Below are 26,724 nucleotides of genomic sequence, written 5' to 3' on the forward strand. Positions count from 1 at the left end.
GACTTGATCCCAGGATCCCGGGATCATGACCTGAGCCAAGGGCAGATACTCAACCACTGAGCCATCCAGACGTCCCTGTACATATTATTATATATAATTTTATATAGCTATATAACTACATTAGATATATATTTTATGTATATGTACAGTATATAAATACATTATATGTAGGTGATATACATATATGTATATTACTGTACATTCTATATTCTAAAATTACAGATGTTGCTAAAACTTTAAGTCTTTAATTTTTTTCTTAGCTTTGAGACCTAAAAGTAGAATTTCTGGGTCAAAGGCCAGTTTTTAGACTTTTGGATACATGTTGTTAGTTGCCTTCCGGAAGCATCCATCCCCGAACGGGCCAAGTGGGGACTCCAGCAAGTGAGTCTCACAGGCCCCTAGAAGTCAAATACCATCCTGGGGAGAAAACTTAATAGAAAATCTACAAGCGGCAGACAAACTGGCCGGGAACACAGCCCCTGTGCTGGAGACTGTGTGTGGCCCCAAGCAGGAAGGATGGGGTCTGGTGGGATTGGAAAGTAGCTGTGGCCCTACTGGGGTCATTGACGTGCTGGCATGGGACACCAGGAACCTTCTTCCCATAACCCAGAAAAAGAGCAAAGAATTCTTACTGGAATTAAGGGGCCCAGCCATGGCCTGGGACTCTGCTCCAATGGACTCTACTCCACTTACACCATTCCCATGCCTGGTTTCCCTTTGGTTTCTGGGGCTTTAGCTGGGGTGAAGAGAGGGACCCTAAGTCTGGAAACGTGTGCAGGCTGGATGAAGTCTCTGCTCTATTAGTGTCTGCTCTATCGCTCTGGCCTCTTGGGTTCAATCTCCCTGAGCTCTGATCCCCCATCTGGAAAATGGAAATGATAATCAGTGGCCCCCAGGATCCCTGTAGGGATTCGAGGTTACATATGAGTGTGGGATGTCCTATAAAAACAAAAACAATTATAAAATAACAGTTGAGTCAGAATATGCTTTTCCTATGCCAGGCACTGCCTTTCCTCTTTACATGTATTATCCGGTTCCCAAGCAGCCCCCACACACTGCTGTCACTCTCGTTTTGGATAAGAGCAAACTCTGAGGTTGAATAACCCGCTCAAGGCAGCCCAGCTGGCACAGTTGAGATTTAAACCTTGTTCTGCAACCCCACAGCCCACGCCTTTGGGGAGGTACAGCTTCTTGCAACCTACACAAAGCCGCCGTAGGTTATTTACTTTTTTTTTTTAAGATTTTATTTATTTATTCATGAGAGATACAGAGAGAGTGAGAGGCAGAGACACAGGGAGAGGGAGAAGCAGGCTCCATGCAGGGAGCCTGATGGGGGACTCGATCCCGAGACTCCAGGATCACACCCTGGGCCGAATGCAGGTGCTAAACCTCTGAGCCACCCAGGGATTCCCTATTTACTTATTTTTATTAAGTAATGTCTATGCCCAATGTGGGGCTCAGCTTCACCCATCAAAAGATCAAAATCAAGTCGCATGCTCTAGGGACAGAGACAGCCAGCGGCCCAAAGACACCCTATCTTAGAGCAAGGGCCTTCTTGCACCTTCCACTGGGGAGCTTGGGTAATTATCACTAGTCATATTGTGGTCATTGAGGACTATTAGCTCTAAATTCCCATAGACCCTGATAAGGTCCAGCCTGTGGGCTCGCTCCAGGTGCCTTTTCTGGTCTCTGGGGATCTCCCTTTGCTCCTGGGGGCCAGCCCTTCCACACCCCACCCCCTGCCATGCCCACTTGCTCACCTGTGCCTGGGCTTTGGGGTTTGGGGGTTGGTTTTCTGGCCAAAAAAAAAATCTCCTTAGTTTGCCCTGTGGGAGATGAAAGGAAGGCAAAGATGGGAGAGGAGCTGTCACAGGCAAAACTCCTCCCTGGGAGCGTGGGCCCGGCCTCCTGGCTCTTCCTCTGACCAGGTCACTTTTTTTTTTTTTTTTTTTTTGAGACAGAGGTGAGCAGGGAGAGAAAGAAAGAGAATCTCAGCAAGCTCTGTGCTCAGCGTGGAGCCAGACACAGGGCTCGATCCCACGACCCCGAGATCAGGACCCGAGCCAAGATCAAGAGTCAGAAGCTTAATCGACAGAGCCACCCAGGCATCCCCTGACCGGGTCCACCTTATACCCCGTTTCAGGAACCGCAAACTGCTTTCCTTTCCTCGTCAGGCTGCTTGCAGCTGTGCCAACACTGAGGTTTCTCTGTCATGGCAAATCCGTGCCCGGGGAAAAGAGCTGTGTGTGTGACCTGAGCGCCAGCGGAATTGCATGAACCTGGTGTCTTAGAAGTCACCCCCTTCTGTGCCCAGCACCCCCCGCCCACCCCGCAACATCAACCAACAACACCCCCACTGATGCCTTAGTAGATAATGTCATTGGCAAATATGGACCGATGCTCCCAAGGATGGAGCCGACTCTGGGGCAGGAGGAACATTTTTTTCGTGCACAGCTGTGTGGCACTAAGTACATTCATACGGTTGTGCAACTGTCACCCCCATCTGTCTCCGGGGCTCTTTAGGTCTTGCAAAACCGAAACCATCCCCATTCAACACTACCGCAGCATCTCCCTCCTCCGGGCCCTGGCTCCCACTATCTCCTTTCTGTCTGGGGGGTTGTCGCTCCTCCAGGGACCTCATAGAAGTGGAATCCGACAGCGCTTGTTCTTTTGTGACCAATTTATTTCACTGAACATAACGTCCTCCAGGTTCATCCATGTAGCAGGTGTCAGGATTCTTTCTCTCCCTTTTTAAGGCTGAATAATACTCCACGGGGTGGCTGGACCACATTTTCTTTGTCTTCTCATCTGCTGATGGACTCTTATATGGCCTCTGCCTTTGGCTACTGCTGCTATTTGGTTATTGTGGACTCAGGGGTACAAGTGTCTCTTAGAGACATTTTTTCCTCTTAATAAACTTTTTGTTCTGAAACAATTTTAGGTCTACAGAAAAGGTGCAAAGACAGTGAGGAGAGTTCCTGAATCCCCTCCACTCATCTTTTCCTAAATGTCAACATCTTACAAATGTGTTCCTTGCTTTTGAAATGAACAATGGGGGCAGCCCGGGTGGCTCAGCGGTTTAGCACCGTCTTCGGCCCAGGGCCTGATCCTAGAGACCCAGGATCGAGTCCCACGTCAGGCTCTCTGCATGGAGCTTGCTTCTCCTTCTGCCTGTGTCTCTGCCTCTGTCTCTCTCTCTCTCTCTCTCTGTGTCTCATGAATAAATAAAACCTTTTAAAAAAACTAAAAAAGAAACAAACTATGGATGGTGATGTCCTTCCAGATTAGGGGGCAGAGGTATCCTAGCACAGGGATTCTTTGCATTCAGTCTCTGGGTCTGTGGCTTCTCCCTTCCCGAATCCAGCCGGGTCACCTAACCCTTCAATACCACCTCAGTTTCCTTCCTTGTCCTAAAGGGAGGGGGGAGAATGACAGCACCTACTTTCTAGATACAAATGTGACGGGCATTTCAGTACATATGAAGCATAAATGCAGGTAAAGCATTCATCACAGTGCAGTGCACCTAAAGTGCTTTGGGGCCACCTGGCTGGCTCAGTAGGTGGAGCATGACCCTTTTGATCTCGGGGTGATGAGTTTGAGCCCCAAGCTGGGTGTGGAGATTACTTTAAAAAATAAAAGAAATTTTTGATTGACAAATAAACTTCAAATAAATAAGTAGATAAACTGCTTTATTAGCCAGTCCCGACCTGCCTCCTCAAGTGTGACATCAACAACAATGGCCACACAGGGTCCCATTTCTCAGGGGGGCCACAGTTTTTATTTAGCTGACTCCTGAGGGAGAGACATTTAGGTTTTGCTACAAGGATCATGCTGATCCCAGAACCACCTCCAGTGAATTTGTGTTGCAAGTTTCTCAGCTGGATATGGTCCCCAAAAGACAGGTGCATCTCCCCGGTTCACAGCTGGAGTCCAACCGCCCTCCTCCAGATTGTTCTCAGGGCCCACAGGGTGGGCATCACCCACACCGGGCCACTGCACCAGGGTCTGGTGCACACAATAAACTAAGCGTTTGTCGATAGCGTGAATGAGGGTGGGCAGTGCGGCTGGGGGGTGGTGGGCAAAGAGGGGCTTCTGGAAAATATTAAGGAGGTGAAACCATCAGAGCTGGATGGTCAACCGGCTGCAGGGGTTGAGGGAGAAGCGGCATCTGGGATGTTGCTCAGGCCCCTACCTGGAGGGGTGGACCGTGTCCAGATGGGGTCCGGGGAAATGTCTAGGGGAGCAGATGGACCCACGATCGCGGGCGGGGGGAGCTGAGAAGCCCCTGCTGTGGACAGACACAACAGGGAGACAGAAGGCCCAGGATGGGTGTGATGAGTCAGGACCGGGGCCAGGGAGCACGGGCCGGCCTCGGGGGGACGAGTGCGGAGATACCGGGTAAAGGGTGAGCAGGTTACAAGGTGGAAGAGCATATTCGCCATGACATTTTGTGTTCTGTGTTTTCTGGGGCTTTGCCACCCTGGGCCCTTAAGGGCTCCTCCTGGAGGCACCGCCCCTGGCGGGATTAGCTCCTTCCCAGCCACAGTGCTGGGGCTCCCACGGGGCTCACCTTCCCTGCCCAGGTCAGCCAGGGCAGGACTCACACCACCCATCCCGCCTCTATCCGGCTCTGCACCCCTGGCCAATATTCCCCTGGTCCAACCACCCCAGGGCCCTGTACACAGGCAACCAAGAAACAACACCTACCCTCCATCTTCTGAGATTATTCAAACTAGCCAACCCTAAATCTTCCCCTGCCCTGACTTGCTCTTCCCTTGGAAATCGCAATAAAGGCTTTCTCTTCTCTTTTCCCCCTCAGTCCCTCTGCCTCCTGCCCGACCCTGGGGCTTCCCCCCAACCCCCGTGGCCCTGTGGGGCGTGCCCTGCGTCCCACTCCTAGGGGACTGCGAATATAAAGTTCTCCCTTTCCCTGTCCCCATGTCTCACCGTGCCCAGTTCCACAAATCTGGGTACATGTTCAGACAAAAGGATTTTCGAGGGTCCAGAGAGTCAGCAAGGACCTTTTGTAGCACCCGTCCTTGCTGACTCTCTGGACCCTTGGAAATCTTTTTGTCTGTTTTCACTTTGGGTCTCCAGGGGAAGAGATGGTGAGATTTTAGGGAGGGGGGTGCTGAGATGAGCAAATGGTAGAAGATCTGATTAGGGAGAGGGTTGGGGTCCAGCCAACCCAGACTGTGCCCCTCGGAGCAGCTGTTGGCCAAATGGAAGGGCTGGTGACAGCACACAGGTAAGGTGTGGTGGGACAGGATGGGCAGAGGGGTCATGGAGGGGGGTCCCTGAGATCCAAGGAGGAGGAGGAGGAGGGTGAGGCTCATGTTTTAGGAAGCCCTGTTGTGGGCCAAGCTCTGGGCCAAGCACCTTATGACCATTCACAACCCCAGTAATGGGGTGGGCTCTATACAAGGCCAGCTACATAATTTGCAGCCCCCGGAGTGAAATGAAAATGTGGGGTCCTCTGTTAAAAAACAGAACATGATAAAAAATAATAATAATAAAATGAAATAAAATAAATAAAAATAAAAAATAAAAATAAAAATTATAAATAATAAAATAAAATAAAATAAAATAAAATAAAATAAAAACAGAACATGAGAGACTCCTAACTCTGGGAAACGAATAAGGGGTGGCAGAAAGGGAGGTGGGCGGGGGGTGGGGGTGACTGGGTGACGGGCACTGAGGTGGGCACTTGATGGGATGAGCACTGGGTGTTATGCTATATGTTGGCAAATTGAACACCAATAAAAAAAAAAGTTAAAAAAAAACAACAACAACAGGAAATGCAAAGCTTTCCCCCTTTTCCTCCCCTAGTCTCTCCCTCGACTTGTCATGGTACCACGTATGTCCCACGCCATCCTAAGTAAACAGGCAATCAAAACGTTAAATTCTTAGCATGGATTCTACGATTCATCTCTTACGGCCTGATAGCAACGTAATTATTTTTAAATGCAAATAGAAGAGCATGGTGCTTGTTCGCAAAATCCCCTACATTACAGTGTTGGGCTCCTGGAGGGCGTTCACCCCTTGCACCTCGTTCTGGCCAGAAGCTCAGGAACACCTGCCAGCCGGTCCCTCCTGGCTGCAGGCGTGGGTCCCGCTAACACCCTCCACCCACGAGCCCCGGCGAGGCAGCCCGGCCAGGCAGAGAGGAGCCAAGCTTGCCCTCGTCTCTGTTCTTCTGTGTCACCATCTTCAATATGAGTCGTTGGCTAGCAGCCATGCTGGTGACAAAGGAGACTTTAGGGTTTCGTGCTTGTTTCTTGGAACAGGGTTGCTTGCTTTCAGAGTTGGAGGCCGGTGCTGGTTCTCAGGCAAGGTGCTGAGCCGGAGGCGGTGAGCACCTCCCCTTGCTCAGTCCTACACACTTAATGCTCAATTTGTTTGTTTGTTTTTTAAGATTTTATTTATTTATTCGTGAGAGACACAGAGAGAGAGAGGCAGAGACACAGGCAGAGGGAGAAGCAGGCTCCATGCACCGGGAGCCCGACGTGGGACTCGATCCTGGGACTCCAGGAACATGCCCTGGGCTGAGGGTGGCGCTAAACGGCTGAGCCACCCGGGCTGCCCTTTATGCTCAATTTGAAGTGTCGGTGAGTCGGCATACGCGGTGGGGTCAGCGGAGTTCTGTCCCTGTCGCCAGGGCTGGAAGCAGGCCTCCCTGGCCAGCGCGGGCTCCACTGTCCCACCCACTTCACATCCAAAGTGCAAGCTCAAAAGTAAAATGCTTAAGAACTTCCAGATGGAGGCATTCCACTAAGTGGAATAAGTCAGAGAAAGACCAATACGCTGTATGATCTCACTTAATATATGGAGCCTTGGGACCCCCGGGCGGCTCAGAGGTTGAGCATCTGCCTTCGGCTAAGGGTGATCCCGGAGTCCCGGGATCGAGTCCCGCATCGGGCTCCTTGCATGGAGCCTGCTTCTCCTCCCTCAGCCTGTGTCTCTGTGTCTCTCATGAATAAATAAATAATGTGTTTAAATATATATATATATATATATATGGGACGCCTGGGTGGCTCAGCAGTTGAGTGCCTGCCTTTGATGCAGGGAGTGATCCTGGAGTCCCGAGATCGAGTCCCACATCAGGCTCCTTGCAAGGAGCCTCCCTCACCCTCTGCCTGTGGCTCTGCCTCTCTCTGTGTCTCTCGTGAATAAATAAATAAAAATCTTTTAAAAATAATAAAATAAATACATATATGGAGTCTTTAAAAAGTCAGAAAAAAAAAAAAAAAAAAAAACAGAGGGAGAGTGGTGGTTACCAGAGGCTGGGGATGGGGAAAGTCATGAGCTATTGGTTACAGAGTAGAAACTTCTATTTACAATTTTATTTTATTTTATTTTTATTTTTTTTTCTAGTTACGATTTTAAAAGCTTGAGGAGGGCAGCCCCAGTAGCCCAGTGGTTTAGCTCCACCTTCAGCCTGGGGTGTGATCCTGGGGACCCGGGATCAAGTCCCACGTCAGGCTCCCTGCATGGGGCCTGCTTCTCCCTCTGCCTGTGTCTGTGTCTCTCTCTCTCTCGTTCTCTGAATAAATAAATAAATCTTAAAAAAAAAAAAAAAAGCTTGAGGAATCTAATGTACAACTTGGCTGATTACAGCTAGCATATGTTTGAGTGTTGCCAAGGAGTGGATCCTCAACATTCTCACCACAAGAAAAGAAATGGTAAGTCTGTTGTCACAATGGAAGCTGGTAGCTAAGGTTATGCTGCTAATCATTTCGCAACGTTTACGTGTATCAAACCAACACATGGTACCCCTTAAATCTACACAGTGATTGTGCTGATTATATCTCAGTAATTGGCGGGGTTGGGGGATTCCAGAAGGCACCTGCAGAGCATCAGACCAAGCGCAGGGCCCTTCCGATGGCAGGGCTGTCAGCCACCGCACAGATCACACATGCAAAGCTGTGTGTGATCTCGGGTTTACAGAGAGCGCCGACTTGCCTGAGTGCACCCAGCTGGGAAGCCACAGAGCCCCGCCACCTGTCCCTCATCAGAGCCCTACTGGGCTGCATCTGAGAGGCTAGAATAAAGTCCTGCAGTCCCCCCGGGCACCCAGTCCTGCCGGCAGACTCAACAGCAACAGCTTTTTCTCCTTACCTGGGCTTTGCTTTTCGTAAATGTAAATTGACTGAATTGATGGAGAGAGGGCGGGTGTCAAAATAACCTAGCAGGGGTGGTTCACACGTGTATTTTTCTCCTAGCACTTTTTCACAGTTAAAGAGAAGTCTGAACAATACACGAAAGATCTTATTTAAAAAGAAAAAATGGGATGCCTGGGTGGCTCAGCGGTTGAGCGTCTGCCTTTGGCTTGGGGCGTGATTCTCAGGGTCCTTGGATCGAGTCCCGCGTCGGGCTCCCTGCATGGAGCCTGCTTCTCCCTCTGCCTGTGTCTCTGCCTCTCTCTCTATCTCTCTGTCTTTCATGAATAAATAAAATATTTAAAAAATAAAAAATAAAAAACTGAAGAGCTATAAAAATGCCTTCTTTCAGGGCAAGTAGTGGCTGGATTCTGTGGCTGTTTTGTGTTGGGTTCTGTGGGTAGGTTCGTGGCTGCATTCGACAGTTGGACTCTGTGGCTGAATCTGTGTTGGATTCTTTTTTTTTTATATTTTTTTCTTTTATTTATTTATGATAGTCACAGAGAGAGAGAGAGGCAGAGATACAGGCAGAGGGAGAAGCAGGCTCCATGCACCAGGAGCCCGACGTGGGATTCGATCCTGGGTCTCCAGGATCGTGCCCTGGGCCGAAGGCAAGCGCCAAACCGCTACGCCACCCAGGGATCCCTGTGTTGGATTCTATGGCTGAGTTTTGTGTTCGATTCCATGGCTCTGTTCATGGCAGGGTGGTGGTGGTGGTGGTTGTTGTTGTTGGGTTCCCCGGCTAAGTTTTATGGCTGGGTTTTGCATTGGGTTCCATGGCTGGATTCTGTGATTGGGTTATGTGTTGGGTTCCATGGCTGTGTTCCATGGTGAGGTTTCTTTTTATTATTATTATTATTATTTTATTTTTAAAGATTTTATTTATTTATTCATGAGAGAGAGAGAGAGGCAGAGACACAGGCAGAGGGAGAAGTAGGCTCCATGTAGGGAGCCCGATGTGGGACTCGATCCCAGGTCTCCAGGATCATGCCCTGGGCTGAAGGCAGGCGCCAAACCGCTGAGCCACCCAGGGATCCCCATGGCGAGGTTTCACGTCTGGATTTCATGGTTGGTTCCATGGCTGGATTCTATGGCTGAGTATTATCATGGGTTCCATTGCTGGGTTTTGTGCTGGGTTCTGTGGGTGAGTTTCACGGCTGAGTTCCATGGCTAGGCTTCATGGCTAGATTTCATAGTTGGGTTCCATGGCTGGATTCTATGGCTTAGTATTGTGTTGGGTTCCATGGCTGGATTTTGTGTTGGGTTTTATGGCTGGATTCCATGACTGGGTTTTGTGTTTCACGTTCTGTGGCTTGGTTCAATGGCTGACTTAGGGCTTTGGGAACTTTGACATCTTCTGCTCTCTTGCCTGGGGAAATTTCAGGGTGAAGACATTGCAAAGACGTTTGCCCTACTCTGAAGCAATAAATTAATGAAGGACATCCACAGGCCAGATCAGATTTAAATTTGGTTAAACGTGGTCTTAGAAACAAATGCCTTCACCTCAAAGGAGGAAGCAGGCCTTGGGTATTTGTGCTTGGAAAAGCTCAAATGCCAGGAGAGGGTTCCCTGGGGTAGGCGTTTGACCAGGACGCCAGCTGGTGTTATTAGCGCTCTGAGTACAGTGTCATGAGTTTTGCTTTCTTCCTCAATCCCATTTTCCCCCAATTATTGTTGTTATGAAATATAATATTTAGGGGATCCCTGGGTGGCTCAGTGGTTTAGTGCCTGCCTTTGGCCCAGGGCATGATCCTGGAGTCCCAGGATCGAGTCCCACATGGGATCCCTGTATGGAGCCTGCTTCTCCCTCTGCCTGTGTGTCTCTGCCTCTGTCTGTCTCTCTCTCTCTCTCTGTGTCTCTCATGAATAAATAAATAAAATATTTTAAAAAATAAATAAATATAATATTTAATTTATACTTAATATATGTATTGTAATTAATATCCTGTCATAATGTAATATATTATTTATAGTATAATATATAAATATATATATAAATATATATATTTATATGTAAATATATAAATACATAATATCCTGTCATTTTTGAAATGTGAGTTTTCAGAACACAGGATTTTTCAGGAAAGCATTAGAATGTTTCAATAGAAGCACCTGGTGTGCTGAGCACCTACTGTGTGCCAAGCACTTTCTAGGCCCTGAGGACACAGCAGTGAACCATTCAAACCCTCTCGAACATGGCATTCCGGTGGCAGATGGGGCAGATTGTATTCTCCAAAAACAGCTGTAACAATCTCTACCACGCTACCTGCTCTTCTTCAGCATGAACTTGACATCCCCTTGGCAAGAGCCGGGGTCTAGGTCTCCTCCTCTTGAAGCAGGGCAGAGCTCTGTGTCTACCACAACCAACAGAGTGTGGTGGAAATGACACTGTACCAAGGCTGGCTCATAAATGGTGTTGCAGGTCCTATCTGGGTCCCCCTTGGGGCGCTCCCTCTGGGAACCAGCCACCATGACATGAGGAAGCCCAAGCCACACGGGGAAGCCACAGGTAGGGAGGTACAGTCGACAGCCCCAGCTGAGCACCCAGCTGGCTGCCAGCATCCATAGCCACACAGATGAACCAGGAAGCCTGGAAATCACTCCAGTACCAGCCCGACTGTCAGAAACCTCAAGCAAGAACTGCCCGGCTAAACCCAACCAATCCTTCAAATTGTGAGACATAATAATAATTTTTTTTATTATTCTCTAGAACCAGGAGAGACAGCTTATCAAGCTGACAAATGAGAGAATTTCAGCCAGTGATATGGGGACATGAAAGCAGAGTGATGTGACTGCGTGGACTGTTTTAGTTGGGAGCATCAGGGAGGACCTCTTAGAGGAGGGGACATCTGAGCTGAGACCCGAAGGATGAGAAAGAGTGAATTATAATAAGAACTGGGATGGACACATGGGTGGCTCAGTGGTTGAGCTGTTGCCTTCAGGCCAGGGCATGATCCTGGAGTCCTGGGATTGAGTCCCGCATCGGGCTCCCTGCAGGGAGCCTGCTTCTCCCTCTGCCTGTGTCTCTGCCTCTGTGTGTGTGTGTCTCTCATGAATAAATAAAATCTTTAAAAATATATAAATAAATGAAAGTAGTAATTTTAATGAGACCTGCATGGGTATAAAAATGAATGTGATTCAGGCCACATTCATTATTATGTACTCATTATTTTCTATGCACATATTTACTTCTGATCTTAAAAAAAAATGAAGATGAAAACATTTTCATGAGCCCCTAAAAGTATCATGGGCCTTGGGCCCAGTGCCTAAGGGACAGACCAGCCCTGCAAAGCCATCCAGGTGACTGAGGGCTACACGGTGCCAGAATCCATGCCCACTGGGGGACCCACAGCTGGGCATAGACTGGACCTGATGGGCAGTCAGCCAACCTGCCAACAGTCACATCCTCAGGGGATCCCGAGTCCTGCCAGATGCTCCCACTGATGGATGCATTGATGGAATGATCCAGACTCAGCCAACTCAAGAGAGGATGGCAGTGACATACAACCCTGTGTATGTCTCACACACACACTGTTGAGAAAGTTCCAGGGAAGCCTCTAGGCCTCCACAATGATCAGAGAGAGAGGAAGCTACCTATCCCTGCCTTCTAGACTCTCAGCTCCGGAGAGCAGTGCCCTCACTGGTCCTGTCCACTGCTGTCTACCTTCTGGTTCCTGACATTTCTCTCTGCCCAGGAAAATTCTGCATTTCCTTCCGTGGCCATCTGAGAGCATTGGCCACCGCCAGAGCTGCCTCCGGTTCACTTGGGGAAGGGTAGGGGGTTCACAGGAATTATTATTCTCTCTGGGATTTCAGCAGCCTCCCAGGACTGGCAGAAGCTGTTTGCCACCCCTCGAGTCAACTCTAGGTGAGAATATTGCCTTCCTGGGGCAATGACACCACGACGAGGAGGCAGGATCACGTAGAGTTAGTCTTCAGAGTTGGGTGTCCAAATTTGAATCATGTGTCTGGCCCTTTATAGCCTCACGACACTGGGCAACTTAGGGACCTCAGTGTTCCCATCTGTTAAAGGGAGGAAATAATAGTACCTATTTCCAACACGGGTTGGGTAAATTAAGCCAGACAGTGGTGGGGTAACCCTTTGCACAGCATCTGGCATGATCCAGTGCAGACACCATAACAGTTGAGAAAATAAAACCAGTGAGAGAAAGTGACAGCTGACCTGCACCAAACCTGAGAAGCTGTCCTTAAATACTGACTAAAAATATTGTGGGGCAGAGGTGGGGGCGTTGACGCCTCAACTCAAAGGTCCCAAGAAGGAGAGGCACTCAGCTGGCTCAATGTGGGCTTAGTCAGTAGAGCATATGACTCTTGATCTCAGGGTTGTGAGTTTGAGCCCCACTTTGGGCATAGAGATAATTTAAAAACCAAAAAAATTTAAAGATTTATTTATTTATGATAGACACACACAGAGAGAGAGGCAGAGACATAGGAGGAGGGAGAAGCAAAAAAAAAAAAAAAAAAAAGGAGGAGGGAGCCTGACATGGGACTCGATCCCAAGACTCCAGGATCACGCCCTGGGCCAAGGGCAGGCGCTAAACCGCTGAGCCACCCAGGGATCCCCCTAAAAACAAAACCTTTAAAAACAAAAAAAAGTTCCCAAGAAGGATAAAGAGGTGAAGACAAATTGAAGTAAAATGAAAAGGAAGAAGGAAGCCTTACTGGACATGAAAACACAACATACAGTGAGAACCATGAAAACAATATTGCTCTAGCCGTAAGATTGGAAACCAAATCCGTGTGTGTTTGTGTGTGTGTGTGTGTGCGTGTGTGAGTTTTGCATAATGCAGGTGGTATCATAGATCAGTAAATGGTGATAAAACAATTAGTTAACTATCCAGGAGAAAAAAATCCTTACGCTACATCAGAATCACATTGGAATTGCATGCGGCTATGCATGATCAAAAAGAAAAATTAAAAAGAAAAAACCTGGCTGAAATACAGAGGGAGAAGTTTGTTATTGCTCATATTACATGAAGTCTGGAAGGCAGGAGGGAGCCCAGCACTGTTTTGGAGGCTCCGTGATGCCTGCTGGGACCTGGGTTCTTTCTATCTTTTTCCATCACCATCTTTAGCCACGTGGCTTTTGTCCTTCTGGTCTCAAAGTGGGTGGCTGCTGTGCTTCCAGGCATCATGACCATTTTTCCATTTTTCCAAGCAGCAAGAAAAAGGAAAGATTGTGTGCTTCAAAAAAAAAAAAAAAAAAAGTTTTCCCTCCTAATCAAAAACAAGAGCTTTCCAAAAGTTATCCAGACACTTCCTATTGTCAATGTCCTTGTGCGTCTCATTGGCCACAAACAGGTCACGTGGCCACCTCTAACTATAAGGGAATCCGGGGACACTTGTGTTTTACACTGAGCATATTGCTGTCCCAGACAAAATCGATGTCTTTTAGTAATGAAGAAGGGAAAATAAATAGGCAAGCAGCTGAGCATCTTTGCAAAAATACCCGCAAACAAATCCCAGGCATGTGGCGGGTCAGCCTTCATGGTGGCCTCCCTGTGATTGAATGTCACCTCCTGATATTTGAGTCTCTCCTATATTAGATCAGAGATAGATGACCCGTGTGGTCAATGGGATTCTTTTTTTAAAATTAATTTCTTTTTTAATTTTTAATTTAATTTAATTTATTTATTTATTTAAAGATTTTATTTATTTATTCATGAGAGACAGAGGAGAGAGAGGCAGAGACTCGGGCAGAGGGAGAAGCAGGCTCCATGCAGGGAGCCCGACATGGGACTCGATGCCGGGACTCCAGGATCACGCCCTGGGCCGACAGCAGACGCTCAACCTCTGAGCCACCCAGGCATCCCTCTTTTTTAATTTTTTAAATTTACATTCAATTTGTCAACATATAGTCTAACCCCCAGTGCTCAATGGGATTCCATGGAAGGGCAGTAGGTGAGTTCCACGGCTAGGTCACGCAAGTCGTTGCAGCTTCTGCCTCGGTCATTTGCAGAGCGAGGCAGATTTTTCCCGTAAAGAGCCAGACAGTAAATATTTCATGTGTCACGAGCCATGTAATCTTGGTCACAACGACTCCACTTGCTAATGCATTGCACTTGCAGTGCAGAAGCAGCCACAGGCAACGTGTCAACAGTGGGCGTGGTCATGTGCCAACAGAAGCTTATTTATAAAAACAGGCAATGGACCAGTTTTGAGCCACGGCCTATGCTTTGACCACCCCTGGATTTTGGATTGCTTGAGCTGTTCAAGCAGCGCCGTGGAAAGGCCCATGTGATGGGGGGGCTGAGGCCTCCCCGCCGACAGCCAGCACCAGCTTTGCCAGCCACGTGAGCGTGCCACCCTCAAAGTGAATCCTGTCCCAAGTGCCATCTGACTGGAACCTCCTGAGAAAACCCTCACCAGGACCTCCCAGCCAAACCGATCCTAAATCCACCCCCCTCTCCACCCTGATCTGCAGAAAATCGGGAAAGTAATAACAACAACAACAAAAAAAGTATTGCTCTTTTCAGCCACTACGTTTTGGGGTCATTAGTTAAGCAACAATAGCTAAAAAATACAAAGTGGTCTCAAGAATTAAATACCTAAAAAAATAAAAAATTAAAAAAAAAAGAATTAAATATCTAGGGACGCCTGGGTGGCTCAGTGGTTGAGCATCTGCCTTTGGCTCAGGTTGTGATCCTGGGGTCCTGGGATAGAGTCCTGCATTGGGCTCCCTGCAGGGAGCCTGCTTCTCCCTCTGTCTGTGTCTCTGCCTCCCTCTGTGAGTCTCTCATGAATAAATAAATAAAATATTTTTTAGGGATCCCTGGGTGGCGCAGCAGTTTGGCACCTGCCTTTGGCCCAGGGCACGACCCTGGAGACCCAGGATCGAATGCCACATCGGGCTCCCGGTGCCTGGAGCCTGCTTCTCCCTCTGCCTATGTCTCTGCCTCTCTCTCTCTCTCTCTGTGATTATCATAAATAAAAATTTAAAAAAATATTTTTTAAAAAAAGAATTAAATATCTAAATATCAAACTACACACTCCCATGCAACTGGAAGAAAACAGAAAGGAATAAAAGTAATGGATTTCCAAGCTCTTTCTAAGCTTAAGAGCAGTAGAAAAAATGGGAAAGGAATGTACTGGGTTGTCTCTCTTTAAAATTTAAGGCGCTCACACAAATCGATTCATATTAATATTCCAGCCAGGAGATGGAGAAGACCATGAACAGAGAAGTCACAAATATCCTGGTGAAACAAGTGGACCGGCTGTGCCAACACACGAGGAAAATACGTCCAACCACTGAGTGATCACAGCTACTCGGTGCTGGTGAAAAAATGAGACAGCTTGTTGTCTGTTTTAATAGTGACTTTTTTTTTTTAATTTATTTACAGAATCTCTCTTTGGCTTGCTCCTTTCAGCATAAATTGCAGCCTTCTGGAGAGCATTTGGCAACGTGTACCAAGAATCATAAAATGTTTGCCTCTTTCAAGCCTGTATTTCCACTTCTGAGAATTCACTCTGCAGAAATATGAGAAGTAGGCAAATATTTACCCATAACAATACTCGGTGGTAGTGTTATTTTCAGTACTCAGGTAGCACAAAGCCTGGGTACACAGGTAAGTCAGCCTCGGCACAGTGATGTGACGGGGCATCCCTGAAACCAATATAACACTGCGTGGTAGCCGTACTGGAATTAAAATTAAAAGCTCAATTAAAAAATAAATACAGAGGCTCCTGGGTGATTCTGTCGGTTAACCCTTCGACACATGATCTCAGCTCAGGTCTGGATCTCAAGGTGTGAGTTCAAGCCCCGTATTGGGCTTGAACCTAAAAAATAGATAAAGGGGCACCTGGGTGGCTCGGCTCGGTCATTGGACTCTCAGCTTTGGTTCCAGTCATGATCTCAGGGTCGTGAGATTGAGCCCCACGTAGGGCTCTGCCCTGAGCACAAAGTCTGCATAGGATTCTCTCCCTCCCTCTCTCCCTCCCCCCTCTCATGCCTTCTCTCTCTCTCTCTCTCAAATAAATAAATGAATCCTTTTAAAAATAAGCAAATGAGAATAAAAACAAAATTAAAAAATAATACGATGAAATCTGTTATGCGGTCATCAAAAATGTTTTGAACTTTTTTAACAACATGGGAAGGCTTTCCTAACGATACAGGAAGGGTTCCCTTAACATAGTAGAAAGTATTTTCATGTAATAGTCTAAGAAAAAGCTCCAATTCTTTGGAGCCCACTTGGAACCCAATTCTTTGTCTGGATTTTTCTGTGATTCAAAATCCTGCTGCTGGCTGCTTCTCTAAGAGAACACCAAATGGCGGATGATGCCAAGGCCGCAGAGCTCGCAGAGGCAAGGTAGAGAGAGGACAAGGAGTGGATCCCGGTCACCAAGCTGGGCCGCCTGGTCAGGGACATGAAGATCAAGTCCCTGGAGAAGATTTATCTCTTGTCTCTGCCCAACAGGGAATCTGAGATCATTGACTTCTTCCTGGGGGCATCCCTCAAGGATGAGGTTTTGAAAATCAGGCCTGTGCAAAATCAGCCCCGTGCTGGCCTGCGGACCAGGTTCAAGGCCTTGGTTGCCATCAAACATTACAATGGACGCGTCGGTCTGGGTGTCAAGTGTTCCAAGGAGGTAGCCACTGCCACCTGTGGGGCCATCATCCTGGCCAAGCTTTCCATCGTCCCTGTGTGGGTGAGGCTATTAGGGGGATGAGATCGGCAAGTCCCAGGCTGTCCGGTGCAAGGTGACTTGCCTCTGTGGCTCTGTGCTGGTTCGTCTCATCCCTGCCCCCAAAGGCACTGGCATCGTCTCAGCCCCTGTGCCCAAGAAGCTCCTGATGATGGCCGGTACTGACCACTGCTACCCCTCGGCCAGGGGCTGCCCTGCTGCCCTGGGGCACTTTGCCAAGGCTACTTTTGATGCTGTCTCCAAGACATACAGCTACCTCACCCTGACCCCTGGAGAGGAGAGGGACGGTGTTCACCTAGCCTCCCTATCAGAAATTCACCGACCATCTTGTAAGGACCCACACCAGTCTCTGTGCAGAGGAGCCAGGCTCCACGTAGTTTTATACAAGAAAAACAGAGTGAGGGGTGCCTGGGTGGCTCAGTGATTGAGCATCTGCCTTCAGGTCAGGGCTTGATCCCAGAGTCCTGGGATCGAGTCCCACATCAGGCTCACCCAAGGGAGCCTGCTTCTCCCTCTGCCTGTGTCTGCCTCTGTCTTGGTGTCTCTCATGAATAAATAAATAAAATCTTAAAAAAGAAGAAAGAAGGAAAGAAGAAAGAAAGAAAGAAAAAAGAAAGAAAGAAAGAAAGAAAGAAAGAAAGAAAGAAAGAAGAAAGAAAGAAAAGAAAGAAGAAAGAAAGAAAGAGAAAGAAAGAAAGAAAGAAAGAAAGAAAGAAAGAAAGAAAGAAAGAAAGAAAGAAAGAAAGAAAGAAAGAAGGAAAGAAAGAAAGAGAGAGAAAAGCGAACTAAGGCTTGTTTTAAAAAAATTCTGTTGCTGGGTGCCCACCTGGCTCAGTTGGAAGAGCATGTGACTCTTGACCTCAAGGTCATGAATTCAAGCCCCACGTTGGGTGTAGAGATTATTTAAAAATAAAAAATCTGGGGCACCTGGTTGGCTCAGCGTTGAGCATCTGCCTTCAGCTCAGGGCGTGATCCCAAGGTCCTGAGATCGAGTCCCTCATGGGGCTCCCCACAGGGAGCCTGCTTCTCCCTCTGCCTGTGTCTCTGCCTCTCTCTGTGTGTCTCTCATGAAAAAATAAATAAAATCTTTAAAAAATAAAAAATCGGGGATCCCCGGGTGGCTTAGTAGTTTAGCGCCTGCCTTTGGCCCAGAGCATGATCCTGGAGTCCCAGGATCGAGTCCCACATCGGGCTCCCTGCATGGAGCCTGCTTCTCCTTCCGCCTGTGTCCCTGCCTCTCTCTCTCTCTGTACCTGTCATGAATGAATAAATAAATAAAATCTTTTTTAAAAATTAAAATAAAATAAAATAAAAAAATAAAAAATCTTTTCCAAAAAAAAAAAAATCAGTCGCAGGTAGAGCAACAGGACTCTCGTTCACTGCTGCTGGGGATGCAAAATGGTGCCGCCACTTGGGAAGACAGACTGACAGTTTGTTCCAAAACTAAACATACGGGTCCCATATGATCCAGCAACTGCGTTCCTCAGTATTTACCCAAAGGTGTTGAAAGCTATGTCCACACGGAAACCTGCACACAAATGCGTATAACAGCCTTATTCATAATTGGCAAAACTTGGAAGCAACCAAGAAGTCCATCAGTAGGTGGTTGGATAAATAAACTATGGGAGGTCCGAGACAATGGAATATTATTGGCCGCTAAAAAGAAATGAGCCAAAAAAAAATAAAAAAATAAAAAAAAAATAAAAAGAAATGAGCCATCAAGCCACGAAAACACACGGAAGAACCTTAAATGCATATGACCAAGTGAAAGGAGCCGGTCTGAAAAGGCCACACACGCCACAGGATTCCAACTCCGTGACATTCTGGAAAAGGCAGAAGTACAGAGAGTAAAAACAGCAGTGGTGCCGGGGGGGGAGGGAGGGATGGACGGCAGAGGGCAGAGGGTTTTTAGGGCAGTGAAACTATTCTGTGCCATATTAAAATGGCAGATACATGCATGATCCATTTGTCCACACCTACAGAGCGTGCAGGCCCGAGAGTGAACCCCAGTGTAAACCGTGCACTTTGGCTGATACTGATGTGTCGATGCGGGTTCATTGATGGTGAGTAAGGTCCCTTCTGCTGTGTGGATAGAGGGACTGTCTGTGCATAGCAGGGGCAGGAGGCAAAGGGAAATTCCCTGTACTTTCCACCCCATTTTGCTGTGAGCCTAATAAATGAAGTCTATTTAAAAAATAATAATAATTTAAAAAAAATAATAAAATCCTGTTGTCCTTCATGCTGAAAGAAGCAAGCTTCAAAAGGCTACAAACCAAAAATAAAACAAAACAAAACAAAAACAAAAGGCAACAAACCATTTCCACTTATATACAACAGTCTTAGCAAAGGACAAATTGTCGTGATAGAGAACAACAGGTCAGTGGTTGTGGGGAGGGGCTGGGGGAGTCCATAAAGGGGCAGGGTGAGGGAATGGGGGTGGGGGATGGAACTGTTCTGTGTCCTGAGTCTGGTGGTTATGCGAATCTCTGCACAGCTTAAGATTCACAGAGCTGCATAACAAAGGAAAAAGGTAGTTTTTCATGCTAATTATTCTTTGATTTTTTTTTTTTTTAATGCAAGAAAAGAAAATCCTGTGTCAGATCTTCAGCCATCCTCAGCTGGCCCACAAGACCCCATCCTGTTTGGTGCTCCGAGTCAAAAGGTGGTCCACCTGGACCTGCTGCAAGCCACAGGAGGCTCAGAGGAGCTGTGACTCTTGATCTTGGGGTTAAGGGTTCAAGCCCCACCTACGGTGTAGCGATTACTTGAATAAATGAATAAACTCTAAAAAAGAAAAGAAGAGAAAAACACACAAGAATGCTCATGTGTTTTTTTTTTAAGATTTTATTTATTTATTCATGAGAGACACACAGAGGGAGGCAGAGACACAGGCAGAGGGAGAAGCAGGCTCCCTGTGAGGAGCCTAATGTGGGACTCGATCCCAGGACCCCAGGGTCACGCCCTGAGCCGAAGGCAGATGCTCAACCACCCAGGTGCCCCAAGGCTCCCTATCTTGAACATGATTTCTGAGGTCTGTGACTGACCCAGGGGTCCTTCCCTGTGGAGCCCCCATATTGTCGGTGGAGCTGCAGGACAAATTCTGGTGACTCTGCAGATCCACCAGCACCTCCCTCACCTGTGACTCTTCCTAGAATCCCACCTCAGCAATGGCCCCATCAGTCAACCCTGACACTTGGCCCCAGAGATTGGGGCATCATTCTCCACTCCTGCCTCTCCCTCTTCTCCGCTGAGCCACCTAGATCTGTTGACCTTACCTTCTGAATGCCTCCCAAAACTTCTTCCAAAATTGCTGTAAAAATATCCGGCAAAGGACTTGTACTCAGCATACATAAAGAACTCCTACAAATCAACTAGAAAAAGGCAGAAACCAGGCAGCCCCGGTGGCTTAGTGGTTTAGTGCTGCCTTCGGCCCAGGGCATGATCCTGGAGACCCGGGATCGAGTCCCAAGCCGGACTCCCTGCATGGAGCCTGCTTCTCCCTCTACCTGTGTCTCTGTCTCTCTCTCCTTCGGTATCTCTCATGAATAAATAAATAAATAATCTTTAAAAGGAAGAAAAAGGCAGAAACCCCAACAGAAAAATGGGCCCTTCACAAAAGGTCATCTCCAAATGGCCAATGGAAAGAAATGGAACCATATACAGCAGAGGCAGCTGGAAAAGTGGACAGTGGATTTTGAAATGTGAAGAATGAAAAGTTAGAAGCCATTGGAATGTCCATCAGTGGAGGAGTAGAGAAATGAAAAGGAGGATGGTCCTGTGGAATATTATAGAAGAGTGAAGAAGGCATGAGTAGCTTCCCCTCTCATCTCCATCTCAACATAAATGTGTCTCAAAAACATACTTGTGAGTGAAATACTTGTGCAATGATAATACAGTGTGATACTATTTATATAACTCATATAAAACACATACACTGGGGTCCCTGGGTGGCTCGGTGGTTGAGCATCTGCCTTCGGCTCAGGGCGTGATCCTGGGGTCCTGGGATCGAGTCCCACATAGAGGTCCCCGCAGGGAGCCTGCTTCTCCCTCTGCCTGTGTCTCTGCCTCTCTATGTGTCTCATGAATAAATAAATAAAATCTTAAAAAAAAAAAAAAAGAACACCCCACCGGCTTCCATTTATTGGAAGTCCAATTGTCAGGGAGAGTGTGTGCTACTCAAAGTCAAGTGAGGGGTTACCCTGGGTGGGAGCGACAGGAAGGAGGCACAGCAGGGGCTTCCAGGGGTTGGTGAGCTTCCGTCTTAGATCCGCATCCTGGCTCTATGAGCACAAACATTTGTGACTTGTGTGTGTGTGTGTGCGCGCGCGCGCGCACTAACTCAAATAAAGCTCCTAAAAGTTAAAAAGCCTCCCCTTCTACCCCTCTGCCCTACTCAACTCCACCCTGAGCGACTGCTCTGACCTCTCCCCTCTCCCCAGCCCACTTGCAGACAACAGCCTGGGGATCTCTAGGGCACACACGTGAGACTGTGTCCCTCCCTGCTCTAAACCCTTCCATGGCTCCCTGTGGCCCCCAAGGTTAGAGCCAAGCCTTTTAAGGACTTTCTTGGCGCTGGTCCTGCTTCTTTTGCAGCCTCACCTCTACCTACCCTCTGTGTTCCTTGCACCATCAAATTAACCTTCAGCCCCAAATATGCTGCTTCAAACCTCCAGGCCTTGGCACCTGCTTTCCTCTTTGCCAGATCGCCTGGCTGGCGTTGTGTGACGCACTCTTGCCTCTGAGGTTCAGCTCCAACGCACACACGGGGTTTTTGTAAAATATAAGAGAAGGCTTTGAGTCATATGCAAAAGCTTAGTGGCTCACCCCAGGGTCCTTTCCTTCGGAGAGGGAGGCCCCCCCCATCCTCTGAGCCATCCCCACATGGAGGGTGGGGGATGGGACTCCAGGGCTGGGAAGAACTGAGAAACCCCAGGTCTCTGCAGGAGGGCTGTGCCCACTTCCCGTGGAGGAGGACAAGGCAGGGACCCCAGAGCATGAGCAGCCCCCACACCTCCAGCCCCCTGCTCCAGCTCAGTCTGTGTTTGCTCCCTGCTGCTCCTCCCATTTCCAAAGGCCTCTGCCCCCCAATACACTCAAATACACTCACCCCCCTAACCCCCCCAATCCTGCAGCCATTTCAGAAGGGAAAGTGGGGGGGGGTTCCAGGGAGGTGGGGTCAGGTCAGCCCCACCCCCAGCTCCCACCATGCACTCCTGTGGACCTTGGGGGATTCAGTGTAGCCTGTCTCAGCTCCTCCTGCCTCAGCCCCGTCCTCCCCAAAACAAATTCCTGCAGGCTTCTCGCAGGGCGGCCAGCTTTGCACTGACACCGGTGACTCCCACACTGGAGTCAGTGGATTCCCACTGGATTCCCACACTCTGTGACCTTGGGCTGGGGCCCTAAGGTCTCTGTGCCTCAGTTTCCTCATCCATGAAAGGAGATAAAGGTGCCTACCCCACAGGGCCATGGAAGGGTCGAATGAGTCATTTAAAATAATGTCTGGCACCGAAGTGCCCTGTGACAGTTTTTTTGCGGCTGCTGTTACTTTTAATAGGCAAGACACCGAGGACATGCCCTGCATGTGGGAAGTGGTCAATAAATGCTGCTTTCCCCTCCTCGCCCTCCTCCTCCCCTCGGACTGCCTCCATCCCACTCTTGCTCCAGGATGGTCTAGAGGCCAAGTTCCAGCAAGGCTGCTGGTGGCCTCTGCGGCCTGGGTGCAGAGGGAGGCCCATTGCACCTGCCTGAGGGCAGAGGCAGGACGAGCCCCAGCTGGCTGGCCCCTTGCAGTCTGGACTAGCCTCTCCCCATAGCCCCTCCTGTCACTCTTACCCACAGGGAGTGTCACCCATGAGGCCGCCTGCCACCCCACGCCACCACCCGGGGCTGACACCGGGGACCCCACCTCCCCAGCCCAGACAGACACACTGAGCTTCCAGGGCTTGCCTCTCACGGACATCAGGACGTCTCCCGTGCAACCGGGCACTGTCCCTCCAAGCCTGCTGCTGCCCTGTGCCCGCCACTCAGGGTAACCCACCTGGCCACCCAGCCAGAGAGGGACATCATGCGAGGCGCTGCAGACCTGCCCCTAAGACCTCCGTGCTGGCTCCCTGTCCTTCCCTTCCACCCCTGCCCACCCCCTACCCCCCACCCCATCCATCCCACCAGCCTCCAGACACCCTCGGCTGGGAAACCAGCTTCCTTCTCCCTATTCCCTCCCTGCACCTCCCACGCCACAGGCCCTGTGACCTTTCAGACTGCAGATCAGAGTATGACACTCTCCTATAAAAACCCAATTGTGGCTCATGAAGGGTGAGCCCGGGGCCCCCCAGGCTTGAATGAACAGTTTCTGCCATGCTGCCCCCCCCTTAGGTCACACTGGACTTTTGTTTCAGGGGACCCCCCCCACCTCTTCCCTGGCCCCCTGCATCCCTGCTCACCTGCCCCTGCAGCTGACGGACATTCTGTCCTTGGGAAGATCACCCTGACCTCCTACCCACGTCCTGAACATCTTGTGCTCACCCAACCTCCCTCATCACACGCCCAGCACATTGACCTGGAATTACCAAGAGGCCTCTTCATCAGCTTTGGCTCACTGGTCCCAGAGAAAAGCCCCTCGAATTAACATTGGCAGCGAAAGGCCAGAGCAAGAAACAAAAGGGTTGATTGGAAGGAACTGTGTCCTTCGAAAACAGAGCACAAACTATGACAAGGAACTCATTCTGCTTTATAGTAAACAAGATGTGAGCTACCATTGAAACTACAGGCTAATTCTTGAAACAGAAAAATAAATTAACTCATGGGAGGGGTTGGAAGGTCATTTATCCCCCTCACTACCACCACCAAACTGTATTTAATAATTCACATTTAATATTTCAATCAGATTCTGGAGTCATTGGGGGAGAAAATAAACACGCACACACACACACACACACACACACACACACACACATTGTGGGTTGACTTGCGTCCCCCAGAAAGATACGTTGAAGTCCTAGGTCCCAGTACCTGGGAATATGACCTTTATCTAGAAATAAGGATCTTTGCAGATGCAATCAAAGTAAGATGAGCTCATCCTGGAGTACAGTGGGCCCCTAATCCAATGACCTCATAAGAGAAGTTTGGACACAGACACACACAGAGAAGGAAGATTGGTTATGCGCAGGAACTGGAACAATGTGTCTACAAACCAAGCAATGCCAAGGATTGCTGGCAGCCATGAAAGCCAGAAGAGGCAGGGAAGATTCTTCCCTGGAGCCATCGGAGGGAGAACGGCCCTGTCAACACCTTGATTTTGGACACTGAACTTCCAGAATGGTGAGAACTTTCAGAACTTGTGCAAGGTGCCCAGTTTGTGGTATTTTGCGATGGTGGCCCCAGGAAACCAGACATGGGTCTGCATCTGACCCATCTGATGGTTGACTCACTGTCCCTGGAGCAGCCTGTCCTGCCTCGACCAATGGGCTCTTTCTCCATGTTTAACTAACTATTCCTCGGACTGACCATCAGTTCCTCCTCTGTCCATAACTCACCCACATTTTAGTCCCTGTCCACAGCCTCTTTCTTCCATCGCATGAAATCCCCCAAGTTTCCAGGTTGGTTGTATCATTTTGCAACAGACCTTTTGCAGTATCATTTTGCATTGTGCTGACATTGTTTTGGGGGGAATGTTTACGACATTCCACAACCAGAGAACAACGGATCCAAAAAAAGAAAAAAAAAATCATGTTCCATGGGTGCAGCTCAGTGCTGAACCAACCCCAGAGATTAAAGCAGGGTCTTATTTCCCAAATTATCAATTAAGTAGCAAACAGTTTTCATGTTGTGCCAAGTCTAGCTTCCCCCCACACCTTACAACTACCCTCCTTGTAGACGTGACAGCCCTAGCGCTGCACTATCTAAAGGGTAGATGATGCAATGAACACTGTTGGGACAACGGAAAGAACAAAAGTCAGGTCCCTACCTCACACCTTATCTCAATACAAATTCCTGCTGGATCAAAGTTTGACACGTGAGAAATAAAATCATAAAAGTACTAGGGGAAAAAACACATAGGGGCTTTTTAAAAATAGCAATTTGAGAATAGCTAAGGTCTTTCTAAGAAAAATAATTAAACATAAAAGCCACAAAAGAAAAAGGTGAGTCCAGCTTCCTAAAAATCCAAATGGATTTTTGGAAATCCAAATCCACATGGACAGAAAACAATAATAAACGAGGTAAAAATACAACAAACTGGGTGGGAGTGGAGGGTGGAGAAAACTACAGCTTATGTCAGAGAATAAGAAGTAAATTCCTTAATATTAAAAAGAGCTTTGGGGCACCTGGCTGTCTCAATTAGGGGAATGTGCAATTCCTAATCTCGGGATCATAAGTTCAAGCCCCATATCAGGTGTCAAGATTACTTAAATAAATTGTTTTAAGAGCTTCTAGGGGCACGTGGGTGGCTCAGTCAGTTAAGTATTTGCCTTTGGCTCAGATCATGATCCCAGGGTCCTGGGATGGAGCCCCACATCGGGCTCCCTGCTCAGCGGGGAGCCTGCTTCTCCCTCTCCCTCTGCCTGCTGCTCCTCCTACCCCCGCTTGTGCTCTGTGTCAAATAAATAAAATCTTAAAAAAACACTCTACCTTTGCACACCCTGTGACTGGCTATTGTACTTCTGGGTCTGCACCAGGGTGTTCATTACACTGTTCCTCAGATCAGGGGACTGGTTCCCTTAAAAAGAAGAAGCCAGGTGGGGCACCTGGCTGGTTCACTCGTTAGAGCATGCGACCCTTGATCTCAGGGCCATGAGTTCAAGCCCCACGTTGGGCATAGAGCTTACTTAAAAACAAAACAAAAAACAAGGTGGTGAAACCTGCCCAACCCTGTGACTATCTTAAAAACCCTCGACTTGACTGTAAATTGGGATATTGAATGGCAATCAAGTCCTGCATTGGGCTCCCCGCAGGGAGCCTGCTTCTCCCTCTGCCTGTGTCTCTGCCTCTCTCTGTGTCTCTCATGAATAAATAAATAAAATCTTAAAAAAAAAATAGGACTCAGTTTCCTCCTAGGAGAGGGGATGGTGTCTTGGATCAACAGGTGTTGACATGGGGGCTCCTGATCTTGCTGTGTCACCAAGGGCAAGTGACCCTACCTCCTGCTAGGATGACCAACTGCCATGGCTTGCTCCGGACTGTTCCATGTCCCAGGTACATTGGATGGCGGGTCACGGTACCTCTAGGCCCCGGATGTTTTGTCTGCTAGATTGTGCAGAAGTCACAGGCATGCAGGTGGGGATGAGGAGAAATGAGAGCCTCCTGGATGGCCTGTGGAGTGTCGGGGTGGAAGGCGGGAATCAATGAACCTGGAAGGACGTCCTATGAGCAGGAAGGTAAGGACAGATGCACAGTAGGTGTCGGGGCCCAGGCCAGCCCTGGGGATAGGTGAGTAAGGACATTCAGAGCAAGGGGAGGTGAGTCTACCAAGGCTGAGGGAAGGTGCAGACCCTCTGTGTCCCCACCCATGAGCCTCCCAATCCAGCAAAGGGAAAGAAGAAAGAAAGCAGGGTGCTGACAAAAGGTAAGAGGTCAGGAGGAGCTGAGTTCAAAGCTGCCTCTTCTCTGGCTGTGTGGCCTTGGGCAGCTGACTGCACCCCTCTGCGCTTGTGTCCTCATCTATGAAATGGGCATTTTTATTTAATTTTTTAAAGATTTTATTTATTTATTAGAGAGAGAGAGAGAGAGCACAAGCAGGAGGAGTGGCAGGGAGAGGGAGAAGCAGACTCTCTGCCAAGCAGGGAGCCCAATGAGGGGCTTGATCCCGGGACCCTGGGATTACGACCTGAGCCAAAGGCAGACAACCAACTGAGCCACTCAGGTGCCCCTGAAATGGGAATTTTAAATGCACTTGCTTCACAGACAG

General features: G+C 48.5%; 1 long non-coding RNA gene and 1 pseudogene across 1 annotated transcript; both read left to right on the top strand.

Moving 5' to 3' along the window:
- Window positions 1-15,895: 15,895 nt before the first annotated feature.
- LOC611592 lies at window positions 15,896-18,330 on the top strand (annotated as a pseudogene).
- Window positions 18,331-18,542: 212 nt separating this feature from the next.
- On the top strand, window positions 18,543-19,600 carry LOC119864591. Its single transcript, XR_005374466.1, has 3 exons — window positions 18,543-18,670; window positions 18,806-18,886; window positions 19,404-19,600. It is a non-coding gene; the product is annotated as an uncharacterized LOC119864591 (long non-coding RNA).
- Window positions 19,601-26,724: the final 7,124 nt, after the last annotated feature.

The sequence above is a fragment of the Canis lupus genome, chromosome 20 (assembly GCF_011100685.1).
Source record: "Canis lupus familiaris isolate Mischka breed German Shepherd chromosome 20, alternate assembly UU_Cfam_GSD_1.0, whole genome shotgun sequence".
NCBI lineage: Eukaryota > Metazoa > Chordata > Mammalia > Carnivora > Canidae > Canis > Canis lupus.